Consider the following 14607-nt stretch of genomic DNA (forward strand, 5'->3'; position numbering starts at 1 on the left):
TGATCAATGAAAAATATTTTTACTATCGATAACAATTTTTGTCTAAATATATTCGTGGACGATAAAAATATCTTTCGTTCGTTCATTTTGTTAGCGATACAAGCGATCGTTTTTAGAAAGATATTTTTCAAGTCATCAATTTTTCGAGAAACAAACGAAGCCGTCTTACTCTGCAAATAAAAGTTTCCCTTGTTTAAGGTCTTAAAAAGATCGATTGAAGAGGAATTTTAAAAGGCTTTTTTTTATTAACACACTTTGGTAGGGAAAATAACATAACAAGTGTTGTAATTTTTGTAGGTGCTCACTTGAGTGCCTTAACTTTTTTTTTTTTCGATCATAAGAGTTCCATAACTTACGTAGAGTACTTACTTGAGTATTATAACTTTTTTTTCGATCACTTAAATATCATATAACTCTTCAATCGATCACTTGAGTGCCGTAACTTTTTAAAGACATTTACCACAAATGGTAAATTGTCGAATTTTGGACACTTGGATGAACATTTTAAAATTTTTTGACACTCGTGTAAATGTTTTTCAGAAATCATGGCACTTAAGTGATCGGAAAATAAAATTATGGCCCTCAAGTGAGCGTCATACCAAAATTATGACCCTTGTTATGTTCCTATATTCATTTTTATAGCAAGTCAATTTTTTTGGGTCAAATATAGCACGTCATTTGAAAAGTCCTCTTTTGTTCTCTCATGCGGCACGTGACGTATACGTGAGGCCGGTCAAGCACTTCCTTTCAGCAAATTCAAAGATTACTACTCTTCACCTCGAGGCCATAACGTTTGGACCTCCTTGGCGTTGCTTACATCGTGCTGGCCATTCCTAACTTTCTGCCCGCGATTATCGGCTAGCCGTTCGACATTGGCGTTGCTTCTGCATGGAGCTCTATTTGAATATTGGTCATTCCTTCGTTCTCTGGTTCCCACCCTGAAAACTACACACGAGGTGCTTCCTTTGGCTCTGTGAATGCACAATTCCATTAGTTCCACTGTTCTTGCACGATCTGAAAAAATTGTTTGAAAAGTCTTAAACCTATTATGCTTTTACTAATTCAGTCTTAAATTTTTTAATTATGTCAATTAAGTCATAAACTTTTTCACGTTTTGCCAATTGAGTTTATCTGGCCAATTTTGGTCGGAAATCATTGACGTGGACGACGGTAGTCCTACGTGGCATAGCCAGCTCTGACGTAAACAAATTTAATATTTTTGAATTTTTTATATTGTATTTCCTTCTTCTTTTTCCTTCTTCCTCCGCCGGTCCCTAGGCCTCGGCCATGGCCGGCGACTGGCCAAAGGCAACTACCTGCGAGGGTTGCCCTCGCCAGCCTCAGGAGAGGTCACCCTCGTCGAATCCCAACGAGGGCCAGCCTTGCTAGCTTCGAGTGAGCCTCGCCTGAGGCGGTCGGCCCTCGCTCGAGGCTAGCAAGGGTTGAGCAAGGACAGGGCGACTCCGAGGATGTCGAGCTGCGCTGAACGATACTCTGTCGCCACATCTCTTCCCCTCGGTCCAACGAGGAACCATCTCCTGAGCTACTCTCCTCGGAAGTTGATTTGGATCATATGGCTCGCAGGATGCGCAATCCTGCCTTCTCTTGCTCGAGCGGCTTGGTCCTCGCTAGCCTTCAACAAGGGTGAACCTCGCCGGTAGTTGCCTTGGCCGGTCTCTGGCCATCGTCAAGGCTCGGCGATAGGCGGAGGAAAAAGAAAAAGAAGAAGATAAAGAAAAAGAAAAAGTTCAAAATTTCAAAAAAATTAAATTTTAATAATTGTTTACGTCACTGCCGGCCGTCCTACCACGTTAGCAATTTTCAGTCAAAATTGGTCGAATGGACTTAATTGGCAATACGTGAAAAAGTTTAAGACTCAATTAGCATAATTAAAAGGTTTAGGACTAGTGCAATAGGTTTATAACTTTTTGGATAATTTGTTATGCACAACCTAAATGGCGAGATGCACAAATCCTTGAAGGATTGTCGCAACAGACATTCTCATATCAATATCACATTGACGTATCTATTTTCGAGAAGTACTACTTTGCATCTTCAGAGAAACATCATAAGCTTCTTCTCTTTCGCTCTTTGACCACCATGGATGACCTCATCGAGGTGGTCTATGTCAAGATGATCGGTGACTGGCCAACCGAACTGGGGGTGGCCGGGGCATGGTTTCGGTAGTAAGGTTTGGGTTTCTTCGGGGGTTTATGATGGATGGAAAATCTATGATTTTGATAGGGGCATTTTTTAAAAGAACCTGGCGATTTCGTATGTAATTCCGTACTGATAATTGATATCGGGTGCAAAGTGGGGGTGAAAAGGCGAAATCGAGCGTGAAAAGTGGTGCTTGTTCTTTTTAAGAAAATAGAGAGCGCACGGTGGCGTGAAAAGTTAGATTAATTTATGATACTTTTGGTTTTTATTAAATTTTTAGTCCAGAAATATGTTATAAACATCCTATTCTCCATTATGATATTCTTAAATCAAAATTTCCAACTTCTTTTATTTGTTTTTCTTTGGGTTATTACCACAAAAAAACTCCAAACTGGTACACCTGTGACAAATTTACCCTCCATTAGTTTCCAATAAATTTTATCGTCAAATTGTTGAGTTTGATGACACGTGACAGTTGATGGGTGTGCCAGTATAGGGTTTTACCCCTCTGTTTATCACGGATTTACCAGTTTGTGATTTTTCGTGGTATTAATCCAATTTAACGGAGGGTAAAATTGTCACAAGTGTATCAGTTTGAGATTTTTGGTGGTTAAAAAATTAGTTTGGGTAGAAATTTGTCACATGTGTACCAATTTGGGGTTTTTGGTGGTCAAAAAATTAATTTAGGGTAAATTTATTATAGATGTACCAAATTTAGGATTTTTCGTGATATTAACCCTTTTTCTTTCGATCATCGGGCCTTTGTGTTTTGCAAAATCAATTTCCCTGACTTCATCATTTTCAACAATTGAGTCCAGCTCTACAAATTGTTCACGTGACGCGTCAACTTATTGGATGATTTTTATGTATGCCTAGGGTGCAAACTTCTTGTCCACTTGGACCAAACGGTCGAATGTCAATTTTTCGGCAATTTGATAGAAAATAAAGAGATTTCGATGATTGATTTGGGTAAATGCGAAGTCGTGGTCATCAAATCAACGTGGCGTCTTTCTTTTCAGCAAGTGGAGCTAATGTCGCAATGGCTGCCTTAGTCCTCATTTCTCGTCAAAGAAGGGCAATTGAGAATATTGGATTTGATGCGCGAAACAACAGCCTATAATAAGTACCTGCTTATTATTAAGAAGAATTTTTTCCTAAGGGCGAGGGTTGCGAGTAAAGATGATGAGATGTTTATGAGAAAAAAAAAGTTCGGTTAGAATTATCGCTTAAGGAAAAGTTTGTGTTTTTGTTTGAAATTAGCCCGATATTATGATATTCCTGCAACTTTTTTTTTTCCTAGGATGTTCCAATTAAATCAAGACTGTTGACTTTTCGCAATGCCTTGCTAGAATATTTGGTTGGTGCAAATTCCCCAAAAGTTGGTGGAACTTGTGCTGGAACATGGACAGAGACAGCTCGGCCTGCAGAAACTGTGGAACGTGGTATAAGTCAGTGATTAATAAATAAATAAAAGGGCAAATTCAATCATGCATCGTGGAGTCAAACCATATGAACCTATACAAGCAAGGTTTGTCTCTAAAGTAATAAATAAAATCTTGGAATTAATCATTTTTGGGGCAAAAATATATTCAAAAAATAGGTTTCACCACCCACAAACTTGTAGGGTAATAGAATAAGCACTCACGTCTCGCCCTGCTCTAAGTTTGTTGACTCCTAGCTAGCAGAATAAGCATTCATGGCTTACTATGATATTCTATCTACCTAATGACAATTTTTTAAAATCATTTTGCGATTTTCTTTTCGTTTCTCTAAATGATTGAACGAAAAGGACCGTCGTGTTCCAGTGAAATTACGACCTAAAGTTAAGGAAATTCTTACAACTCTTTCGAACTTTGGCCTTTTTATTCATCAAGTAAAAAATCCTAAATTTTTTTTTCCATGGGACACCTGCATCCCGAGCTTTCTTTTTTTTTTTTTTTTGGTAACCTAGGGAATCCCCGCACGGCCGACAGCCGGGGAGTAAACCCTGGAGGCGACACGTGCTAGCCACCACACACGTGCCACCGGTTAAGTCACCCTGCGGCGCCCGGGATTCGAACACTCAACCTTTTGCGAGAGGAAAAGTGCACGCTCCAGCAGCGCCACCCAGGCAGGTGGTCCGAGCTTTCTTTTGTCCGGCTAAAATCCCCAAATTTGTATTAGTGACCTAAAAGTATCATCTGCAACAGTTTTTATCCATGATTGCCATCAAAAAGTCGACATGGCTACATACGTGGACAAAGCCGTGTAGGATTTTAAATGATCATTATGGACAGAACTGTAATTGATGGCAATTTTGGGTTATTGATACAAGTTTGGGATAAAAAAGTATCAGATATTGGTGTCCCACGAGGCAAGGTTTAAACTTTTTGTGGGATTAACTTTATTAGACGTATAAATAAAGGATATCTATATGTTGATGCGCAACATTCTGGATTTCACGGCAGACCTTCCGCACTTTTGGGGTAGTGCATGTTTGCACTCTCCCCAAAATTCCATTTTGTTACGGCCATTAGCCCTCCATTATATTTCCTGTTAGCTTGTGTAACACATATAACTTTTGAGTGGTAAAATGTGTATCTTCATCATTTTATGACATCAAAGAAATGAGATGAAAATATACTCTTATTGACTAAAAATCATGTGCATTACTCATGTTAACGGAAAAATACACGGGTTAGTAGACGTAACAAAATTTTGGACTTGTTCCTAGGGAAAATGACTGTGTCTAGAAGGAAAATATGTTTTCATGTACTATTTCATTGCTTGCTGTGATGATTGCATTATTCTGGTAAAGCGAGAGGAGAAGCTTTGAAATCAAGAAATCAGCTTGCTTCAGATTTCAGGGAAGGTTGAGTGCGGTTGAAGCCATGTTGAAAACCCTTGACTGAACTGAAAAGCACAAGCAGCTGGAAAAAGGTCGCTTGATTACGACTCATGATAAGGCCAACGAGCTCACCAGCTAACACATAATTAAGAATAGTATTGCCAAAAAAACAATTAAAACAGAACAATGATGTAGCATCTAATTAGGTGGCATTTGGGAGCTTCGTTTGCTTATTTTTTCAATATAATGTAGTAAGAGGCGCACAAACACGAAGAAATCAAAGAAAGAGATTTTTTTTATTTATGTACTGGATAATATTACACGTTATAGAAGTTTTTTGGTCGCGTTTAAGTTTAAAACATTGTAAAAATGTGGAAATTTTTTTTAAAAGATGACCTCGATAATTAGTGAAGAGGGAAATTTGCAAGGACATTCTATTGAATTTCTTTGATGTTTTGATGATCGAATACCTACCGTTTTTTAATTAATAAAAAGTAGATTTTGTTACATATATTAAGAATTCGTAATCCTTTTTTCTACCCATGAACATATATGTAAATTAACTGTTTATTTTAATAAATTTCAAATTTTCAATTTTAGAATTTGAATAATTTCTCTATTTGATGAATAACCTTACCAAAAAAAATTCAGATCTTGAAATATTTTCTGTTCAATATATATGTGTGTGTACAATTTCTCGATATTGCGATAATAATTTCGTTCCATAAATAATGATATTCATAACGAGTTGATTGTACAAAATTTTTAAATGTTAATTTGTTGCATACGCAAAATGCGAGTGCATTTTTTTAGTAATAATAGAAAGATTAGATAACGACGCAGTGATTTTCATAGAATTTATTCTTTCTCACTTCTCTCTCCCTTTTGAAATGGTTGAGCGCTCTAGTTCGCAACTACTAAAAATATTTTGGAGTTGAGAATAAAATCCTTCGAGAATTTTTTAATGTAGGCCCTTTATTTATTTTATTATTTATTTGATGTTATATTTTTGGATGTCTATCATAATTTTATCGGTCTATATTACAAAGCATTAGCTTCAGCATCAAACTTTTCTAATAAATATTGTGAAAAGTCCATGGTGAAAATCAGATTTCAAAAATTTATCAAGATAAAGGCACAGGTTTGAAGAAATCAGTCTGACTTACTTTTACACACTAAGTTTGTGTTTGTTTTTAGAAAAACTTCACAATAAAGGTTCCAGGAAAGTGTTTTCCCCTTTATAGGCTAGGGAATTCATTCCTAATTTTAAGCATGCGCATTTCTTTGATCATAAATGGTTTTCCAATGACCGATTATTTTAAGCAAACCGAATGTGTGAAAATCCAGAAAACTAATTCGCAAAAAATCCTTTCAATCACCCTAAAACTCAATTTCCAAAATGACAAGGTTTTTTTTGGAAAAAAGAAGATGCAGCGGATTGGAGATGCGAATTTCATGTTCTTCTTCAGTCGTCATCTTTGTTTTTTTTTTTTTATTACTCTTAAAGCCAAACTTATAACCCACAGAGGAATGAGAGAGAAAGGAAAAACTATGTCTAGGCGAGTCCATTGGATTTCTCATTTCTATGGATTGCTCAAAGTAAACATGCAGGCCGAACTCGAGCAGGTGGCTCCATAGGATATTGAAATGGTCATTGGATTCCGGGATTTAGCCATAGTTTAGGCATAGCCACAACTTGTGGCCCACAAGATGAAAATCCGAACTGTGAGCACCCAAGGATGGGCTTACATTGTCTAAATAGAGACAAATTGATGGGATTGAAATTGAATTGTTCATCTCGTTCGCCAAACACCGACTTTTTATTTTTCTTTTTTTATCGAAAAAAGCATTTGTAGCATTCTCATTTAAGTAACAAATTGGATAGACAAAACACAAGTTTTAGAACACAGCAATTTCAAAAGACAAGTTGGAGGATGAGCAACCTAATTAACCGGTAAAGACTTAATACGGTGGGCCTTCACGACCCAATCCACCACTTGGTTACTCTCTCTTCTGCAACGGGCCGCTATCAGATTGGGACAATTTTTTGCGCAAGCTTGAGCTTCGGCGATCAGCGCGTGTGCTTCCCAGCCAACTTGATCCGTGCCCTCAGCTATCGCCTTCACCAGATCAGCTCTATCTATCTCCATCTCCATCTTCAGTTCAGTTTTTCCTTCGAATTACTTTAGGGTTTCCAATACCGCCGCTACCTTCGCTTGTATTGCTGAAGGCAAAATTAAACCTTTTACAAATGTGTCAATTCAATCCTAAACCTTTTTTTTGGACCAATTTAGTCATAAACCTTTTGCATTTGTTTCAATTTAGTTCATCCGATCAATTTTGATCGGACGGCGCTAACGTGGATGTCGGACGGCACGTGGCAATTTTTAATATATTTTTATTTTTTTCTTTCCTTCTTTATTTGGCCAGTTGCCAGACTGGCTAAAGGCTAGGGCTAGCGAGGGTGAACCTCGACCTCGCCGTCGCGAGCGAGGTCAAGCCTCACCAGTGTGAATTGGCAAAAAGAAAAAGGTTTAAGATTGAATTGGCACAATTGCAATAGGTTTATGATTGTTTTGGTAATTTTCCCATCGCTGAAGAAACTCTCACCGATCAAGCAAATTCGTCGATGAGGATAATTAATTATTGCAGGCTAGTACTAGCAACATTTTGGGAGATGCTCCATTTGTTTAATGGAAAATAAATGATCTAAAAAATATTTTTCTAAAGATAATTGCCTATATCGCTTCAAATAATTAGTCAATAGAAAATATTTTCATTATCCATAACAAATTATGTCCAAAATTTTTTGTGGACGATGATATATTTTTTTTCATTTATTCATTTTTGTAAGCAATACAATCAATCATTTTTAGGAAAATATTTTTCAAATCACTTATTTTTCGCGAAACAAATAAAGCCGAAGATTTTGGACGTTTTCCTTAATGGACCTTATATGGGTGCGTTTGGTCGTCTGGATTTCTAGCCAGGATAAGACTGGATAGGATATGATATGAAATATAAGGGATTTGTTATATCCTATCTATTGTTTGATGAATCGTAATAATAAAGCCGAAGATTTTCACATCTTACCATGTCCATTATTTGCTACGAACATCATATTAGTGTAAACGAACTTAAAAATTGCACAAACAGAGATGATAAAAATCCCTCACGACACTCTTACCTACTTCATTTTTATTTGCTTGTTTTTATTATTTTTCCATCTCTTTTTTAATTAATTATTATTTTTATTTCTTTTTCCCCTTCCATCATTCTCTAATAAATTTTTATTAATTAGTAAACTATACTAATATACCTAAAATATTTAATAAATATAAATACTAAATGCATTTATTAATGTATATGAAATTTATATCATAAGATAGGAAAAAAATTGAATATATAAATAAAAGTAAGAATAAATAAAATAAAATTATTTTTATGTTTTTGTTATTTTGAATTTTTAATATTAAAATTTAAATATTATTTATATTCAAATATTATTTTAATTTTATTAACGTAACAAGTTTGTTATTCGAGAAAAATAACTTTTTTATTATGGACATTAGAAATCCTATCCACCTTTATCTTATCTCCCCCATGAGATAATTTTATCCAGGCTATATTCCTCATATATCCAACTTTATCCTGTCTTGGACAAGCACCAAACACGGGATTGGATAAAATATATTATATCCTGAATTTTATCCCGACTACCAAACGTAGATGGGAACATGCTTCCCATGTAATGTTTGTCATGTTTTAACTTATTTAAATCTAATGCAATTCCCTTTAGAGGACAAGAAAAAAAAAAGAAGGCGAGAGACCCCAATAAACGGTTATGGCTTGTGCGGATGAAGGGCTAGGCTTGCAACCCGGAGCACGCAAGCACCGAAAATGTATGTTGGAGAACAACACCGGCAACGGCGAGACACCAATGGAGCATATCGATAGCGATAACAGGAGTTGGGTCGGTACGAACTTCACTGACGATGAAGAATTGATGAGCTATGAGGAACAACAATATTACTCAAGCTGACGAAAGTAATCCTAGATGGACGATCCGATAGAACCATTCAATGTATTTTAACTTGGTTAAAGACTATGAAGATTTACAACCACCTCGATCTCAAAGTTCTTGTGTTGAATGTTATTGTTAACATCTTGATTTTTGCCGACAAGCCCAGTGAATATATTTCTTGTGAAAAAGAAAAAAATAATAGTCGAAGAAAAACAAAATAAAATAAATGAATAAACAAATACTAATAACAGAAAAGGAGAGGAACGGCTTGTGCAATTCGCCTAACCCATTACATAGGCCCATCCGACCGGCCCATCCGTTAGGTCCGGCCACCGACCTCAAGCCCGGTCCATCAGCATCAGATCCATTAATCAAGCCCATTAAACGCTGAGACAAATTTGGCCAACTCAAGCTGTTCATCAAACCCAGGAGATCACTTTGGCCCACCAGACAATTCGCTCACTCGAGCCCACCAAAGATGCTCGGCCCATTAGGAGGCCCGGTTAATTTCTCCTTCTCTGTCTTTGGTGGTATCAAAGTGCCACGTCAGCCTGGCGTGCATTTATCCACTTAGACCCATTCACGTGTTGACACATGGCAAAACTTTGTAATTAAATTAAATATCCTGCAAAAGCTGGCATCGATATCATAATTTTGAAATGGCCGCTCAGCTTTCTCTCTCCTCTTCAACTCATCTTTTGGTCTGTGAAAAAGGAGAACGATCGCAACTCTATTCCCTCTTCACTTAAACGCTCCTTCCTCAACTCTAGCTCCTTGCTCAAATGCTCCTTCCCCAACTCCACCTTCATCCTCTCGCCCTTGCCTCACCATTCCTCTCCTCGACGCCTTGCCCTTGCCAAGATCTAGACCCAGACCCAACCCACCCAATATCCCTAGTCTCGCTACTCGCCCCCGAAGGACCCGTTGCCCAATTGGAGCAACCGCCCTTCCAAGGAGACAATGCTCCTTGACGGCTAAGACTACGACCACTGGTACATCGCATGCTGTTCCCACTGATCACAAGCCCTCCAAGGAAAGATGATCAAAACCCTAGCCACTGCTGTCACAAGGTCAAGAGTAGGTAAAGAGTAGAAGAACCATCAATGCAATCTTTGTTTTCTTTTAATTTCTGGTCCTAGTTCAAGCTGAATGTGTTTGGTTTGTTTGTTTATTTGTTTCTCAATGCTGATTTGAATGCTTTTCGAGGTGTTAGTGAGGAGGAGGCGAAGAAGAAGGTTTACTCGGTCTGCGCGACTCCTTTTACTGCATGCGTATGGGTGCTTGATCCGAGGTTATTTATACTGTTGTAGACATGACCTTGTTTTCTTGGAATTTTTCGCTTGTCGACATAAGTTGTGTTCCCTTCATCGTCTTTATGTTTGATTGCTGATCTCAAGAGTCCATGTACCTGGTAATGTTGAACTTAGAAAGATCCGATCTTGTTTGCGTCCTGTTTTTCGGTCATATCTCTGGTGCACTCAGGCTATCATTCTTCTTTGCAAACTATGTTTTGCAAGACTAAATTTATTTGACTATGCCATGCTCGCCCGCCCGTCTCCCTCCAGCCCCAGCCCCCCAGCACCCCCCCCCCTCGCTTTCTTTCTCTCCTTAGTTTCCGGAGATGTCAATGTTTGTCACTTGCAGGAGTACTTACCACTCTCAGTTCTGGCAATATTCAATCGTGCCCTATTGGTCAGCGCATTTTTTATGATTGCTTTGTGGTTGTTATGATATGTGCTTGATTTCAGTGTCTTATTGAAACCAGTGTTGATATGAGGCTTTAAGTGCATCTATTAATTGCATAATTACAGTACAAAGGGACATTCTATAAAATCCCGAATCTTCCAATTTTAGGATGTTAACGCTGCTAATGCGGAGAAGAATACTCCGCTTCATTGGGCTTGGCTCAACGGTCATGTGCAGGTGATTATTTGATCATATTGCAAAGATTGCACTCCGCTTCATTGGGCTTGGCTCAACGGTCATGTTCAGGTGATTATTTGATCATATTGCAAAGATTGCAGTGCATCTTTATCGAAATCCTTAGCACATTGACATTACAGGTGGTCCATAATTTTATTCTGGCCGGAGCAATGCGAGCTTGTTAATTAAGTCAGTTATTTTTAGATTGAAGTTGATAGCACGGGATGATGCTTGAAGCAATGCCTCCTACGCGTTTGACATATTTCTGCACTCCCTAATCCATCCGGGTAATGTGCAGCCACGAGCGGACGCCAATCGATGAGGCAGTGAGTAGGGGGAAATTGGATGTAGTCGACACAATCAGTGCTGCAGCAGCTCAAGTTGAACTATGAGCATGTCCTGACGGAGAGATGATTGGGATGATATGTTTGTAGCTATCTCGATTTTTTTTTATGTTTCTTTACAGGATAAATGCTATTAGGCTTATACCTTACCAAAAAAAAAAATGCTATCAGGCTTATGTGATGAGAGAGTTTAGTTATATAACGTGGTGGTTCTTGTAGTCGACCGCTAGACATTCTCGGAAGACTAGAGAAATTGAATGAATCAATACAGAAGAGAGAGTCTTTCGTCCTTTGAATTTCGAGCTGATTAAGTACACTAAATCTTTAGTATTTCGTGAGAATGAAATTTTTTTTTTTGATTCGATGCTCATTTTAGCCATGCATGTAATGACTAATGAAAAACATGCCATAGATGACATACTTGTGTACTATAAGTATAACCAGCAGCCCTTAGTTTTATCGCAATATTTATGATAGTTTACTACCAATATCACCTTTGCCGAGATTCGTTTGGTGCTTGCTTAAAAATTGACCTAGGCTGTAACTTGTCCTATCACCTGAAGAACCTCCTTTAGATTAGAAAATTCCATGTTTTTTTCCTTTCATTAAGAAACCAATCAAACTCCCCTTACTTTTTAAGGGTTAATACCATGAAAACCCCAAATTGATACACCCGTAACAAATTTACTCTAAACTAATTTTTTGACCACAAAAAATCTCAAACTAGTACACATGTGACAAATTTACCTTCTGTTAGTTTCTGTTAGATTTTATCATCAAATTATTGGGTTGGATGATACGTAACAGTTGACGGATGTACCAATTTGGAGTTTCACCTCTCCGTTTTGTTAACACCTGATTTTTAGCTCATTTTTTTTTCATATTTTCAAAAATCTCAAAATTAGGATTAGGAATCTTGGCCAAGCCTAGAAACCTATTTCTAAACCAAAAATGATATTTTTAGCATTTTCCTGAATTTTTCTTTAATTTCTTTTAGTCAAAATGAGTGAGAAAAAAAATAGCAAATGGAATCAGAAAATTCCATAAAAATAGTCGTTAATCTTATTTTAAATCCAATTTCATCAATGCATCATCAATTTTATAAAATCTCAATCGGGCATGTGTTTCTCCCAAAATTGGGCAAAATCAAACCCGAATTGAACCAAAAATGCAATTAGATATTTTCCAGTCATTTTTAAGTCATAGTGTCTTCACAACAAATGATTCTGGGACCTTGAATTACATAATGGTTAGTCCAATTGAACAATTCAACAAAAAAAATCAGAAAACCCCAAAATTCAATTGAAAATTAGGAATTTTGAGCCCAAATTGGGAATCGTGTCCAATTCGAAATTGTCGAATCATAAGACCATCATTTCTAAGGTTAATATGATGTAGGTAATTCAATTTTGGCACCAATTTTGCCTAATCAGGTCATTAAGGCATCAAATTGAACAAAACCCCAATAACCCGAATATAAAAAGTTAAAAATTTAGGACATGATTATGACAAAAATTGAGGAAAATCACATATTTGGGATCAAAATGTGACGAGGAATTTAATTTTGGGGTTTAATTTTGAAAATTCGATCAAAATTGAGCTCAATTTGAGTTTTTAGTCAAAACCGGGCTTACCGGGTCAGCCGGGTCAACCCGACCCGACCCGAGAACCTGTCTTCTTCACCCGATTCATCCCAAAACACAATAAACCCAGAAATATCTTCTCAAACCCAGAACTTCATGAACCTTCTCCGGTTAATCTAGCACGTGTAAATTGACTTGGCCAGCTGGAGAATCTCCAGCTGGTGCCAGAGAATCATTCCAACCAATTCTAAGTCGGTGGAAACGGATTTTGAGCGGGAAAATTGATGAAGAAAAAGGAGAAGAACATGATCGCGAAGAACAGAACGTGCTTGAGAGAATTCCAGAGAGAGAGAGAGAGAATTCCAGAGAGAGAGAGAGAGAGAACTCCAGAGAGCAAGAACGAGAGAGATTGAGAAACAAAGGTGTGTTGCGGTCTTAACGCTGGCGAATCGGTGCCGATCGTGGATCTCCATACCTGGAAATCGAGTATTGAAGCTGGTCGTTGGAGCCTAGAAATCTCGATCGGCCGACGAGTCTAGACCTCATCAAGCAAAGAAGAAGCCATCAGATAGAAGCCTGAGTGTCAAGGAACGACTTTACAAACTTGGAATAGCTCGGCAATTTCATCTGAGCCTTGAACGAGACAGGTAAACTATGTTCATGATCTCGGTTTTTACAAAAATTCCAAAACACGACCGAGTTTGATCCCTGTTGATTATGCGATTGTTTCTCTGATTTTGAAGTTTTGAGGCTTTGGAACAAGTTTCTAACCATGTTTTGTATTGTTTGACTGCATTTTATGTCATTAAATCAACAAAACCGAGTTGGTCACCATTGATTGAACTTCGCCGGAGCTCGAGGAACTTCGCCAGAATGCTCCCTGTGGCTTTAGGCCACTCAAGTTAGTTTGTTCTTACTTTGTTTGATGTTCTGAATGTTATTTTGATCGAGGTAGATGGTTAGGACGAGTAGGATGGTTATTTAGGTTCTGGAAATACAAACATTAGCCAATGAAGGTTAGTGTTTTTGAGACCGGATTTCGCCGGCCGGCGGAGGTCCGACGGAAAAACTATAGGCTAAGGTGGATAGTCGGTAATACAAGGAATACATGGAACCAAAAATCGGCCATGAAGGTCACCGGAAGTTTGTCAGCAACGAGCCCAAACCGGCGGCCTCGAAAACGTTCAACACAGCACCATGCCCATTAGGTGTTTGTAAAAATGCCCCAATGAACAGAAAGAAAAACGACGCCGTTTCTGGCGTCGTGCTCGCCGGAAGGGGTAATCGGCGTCGGCACCGGCGAGGCCCGATTCAGCCAAGCCGAACCGGGTTGAACCGGGCTGGTCCGGTTCACTAATCCAGCGGGAAAAATAAAAAAAATTGATCAAAAAAATTCAATAATAAAAATAAAAAATTTTAGAAAATTCATAAAAATCCAGAAAATTCTGAAAACACAAATAAAAAATGTGAAAAATTCAAAAAATCTAAAAAAAATTCGAAAATTCGAAAATCCATAAAAATTTTCAGAAAATCATAAAAATCAATTCTCAGCTAATGAAATTCTCAGAAATTCAATTTCCGAAAAAAAATTCAAAAATTCACAGAACGGTTCAAAAACACTATGGCCAACCTTAGAAAGTGAAATTTGAATTTTTTGAAGTGTCCAAGTGTCATTTTTTAGAAAGACCTCAAATTCAGGGGTTATAACCCCTAAAAAACCCTAAAACTCTAAAAAAAGACACAAAT

Source organism: Syzygium oleosum, unplaced genomic scaffold (assembly GCF_021117445.2).
Source record: "Syzygium oleosum isolate NSW1041296 unplaced genomic scaffold, Sole_v2.1 Sole_v2.19, whole genome shotgun sequence".
Taxonomy (NCBI): Eukaryota; Viridiplantae; Streptophyta; class Magnoliopsida; order Myrtales; family Myrtaceae; genus Syzygium; species Syzygium oleosum.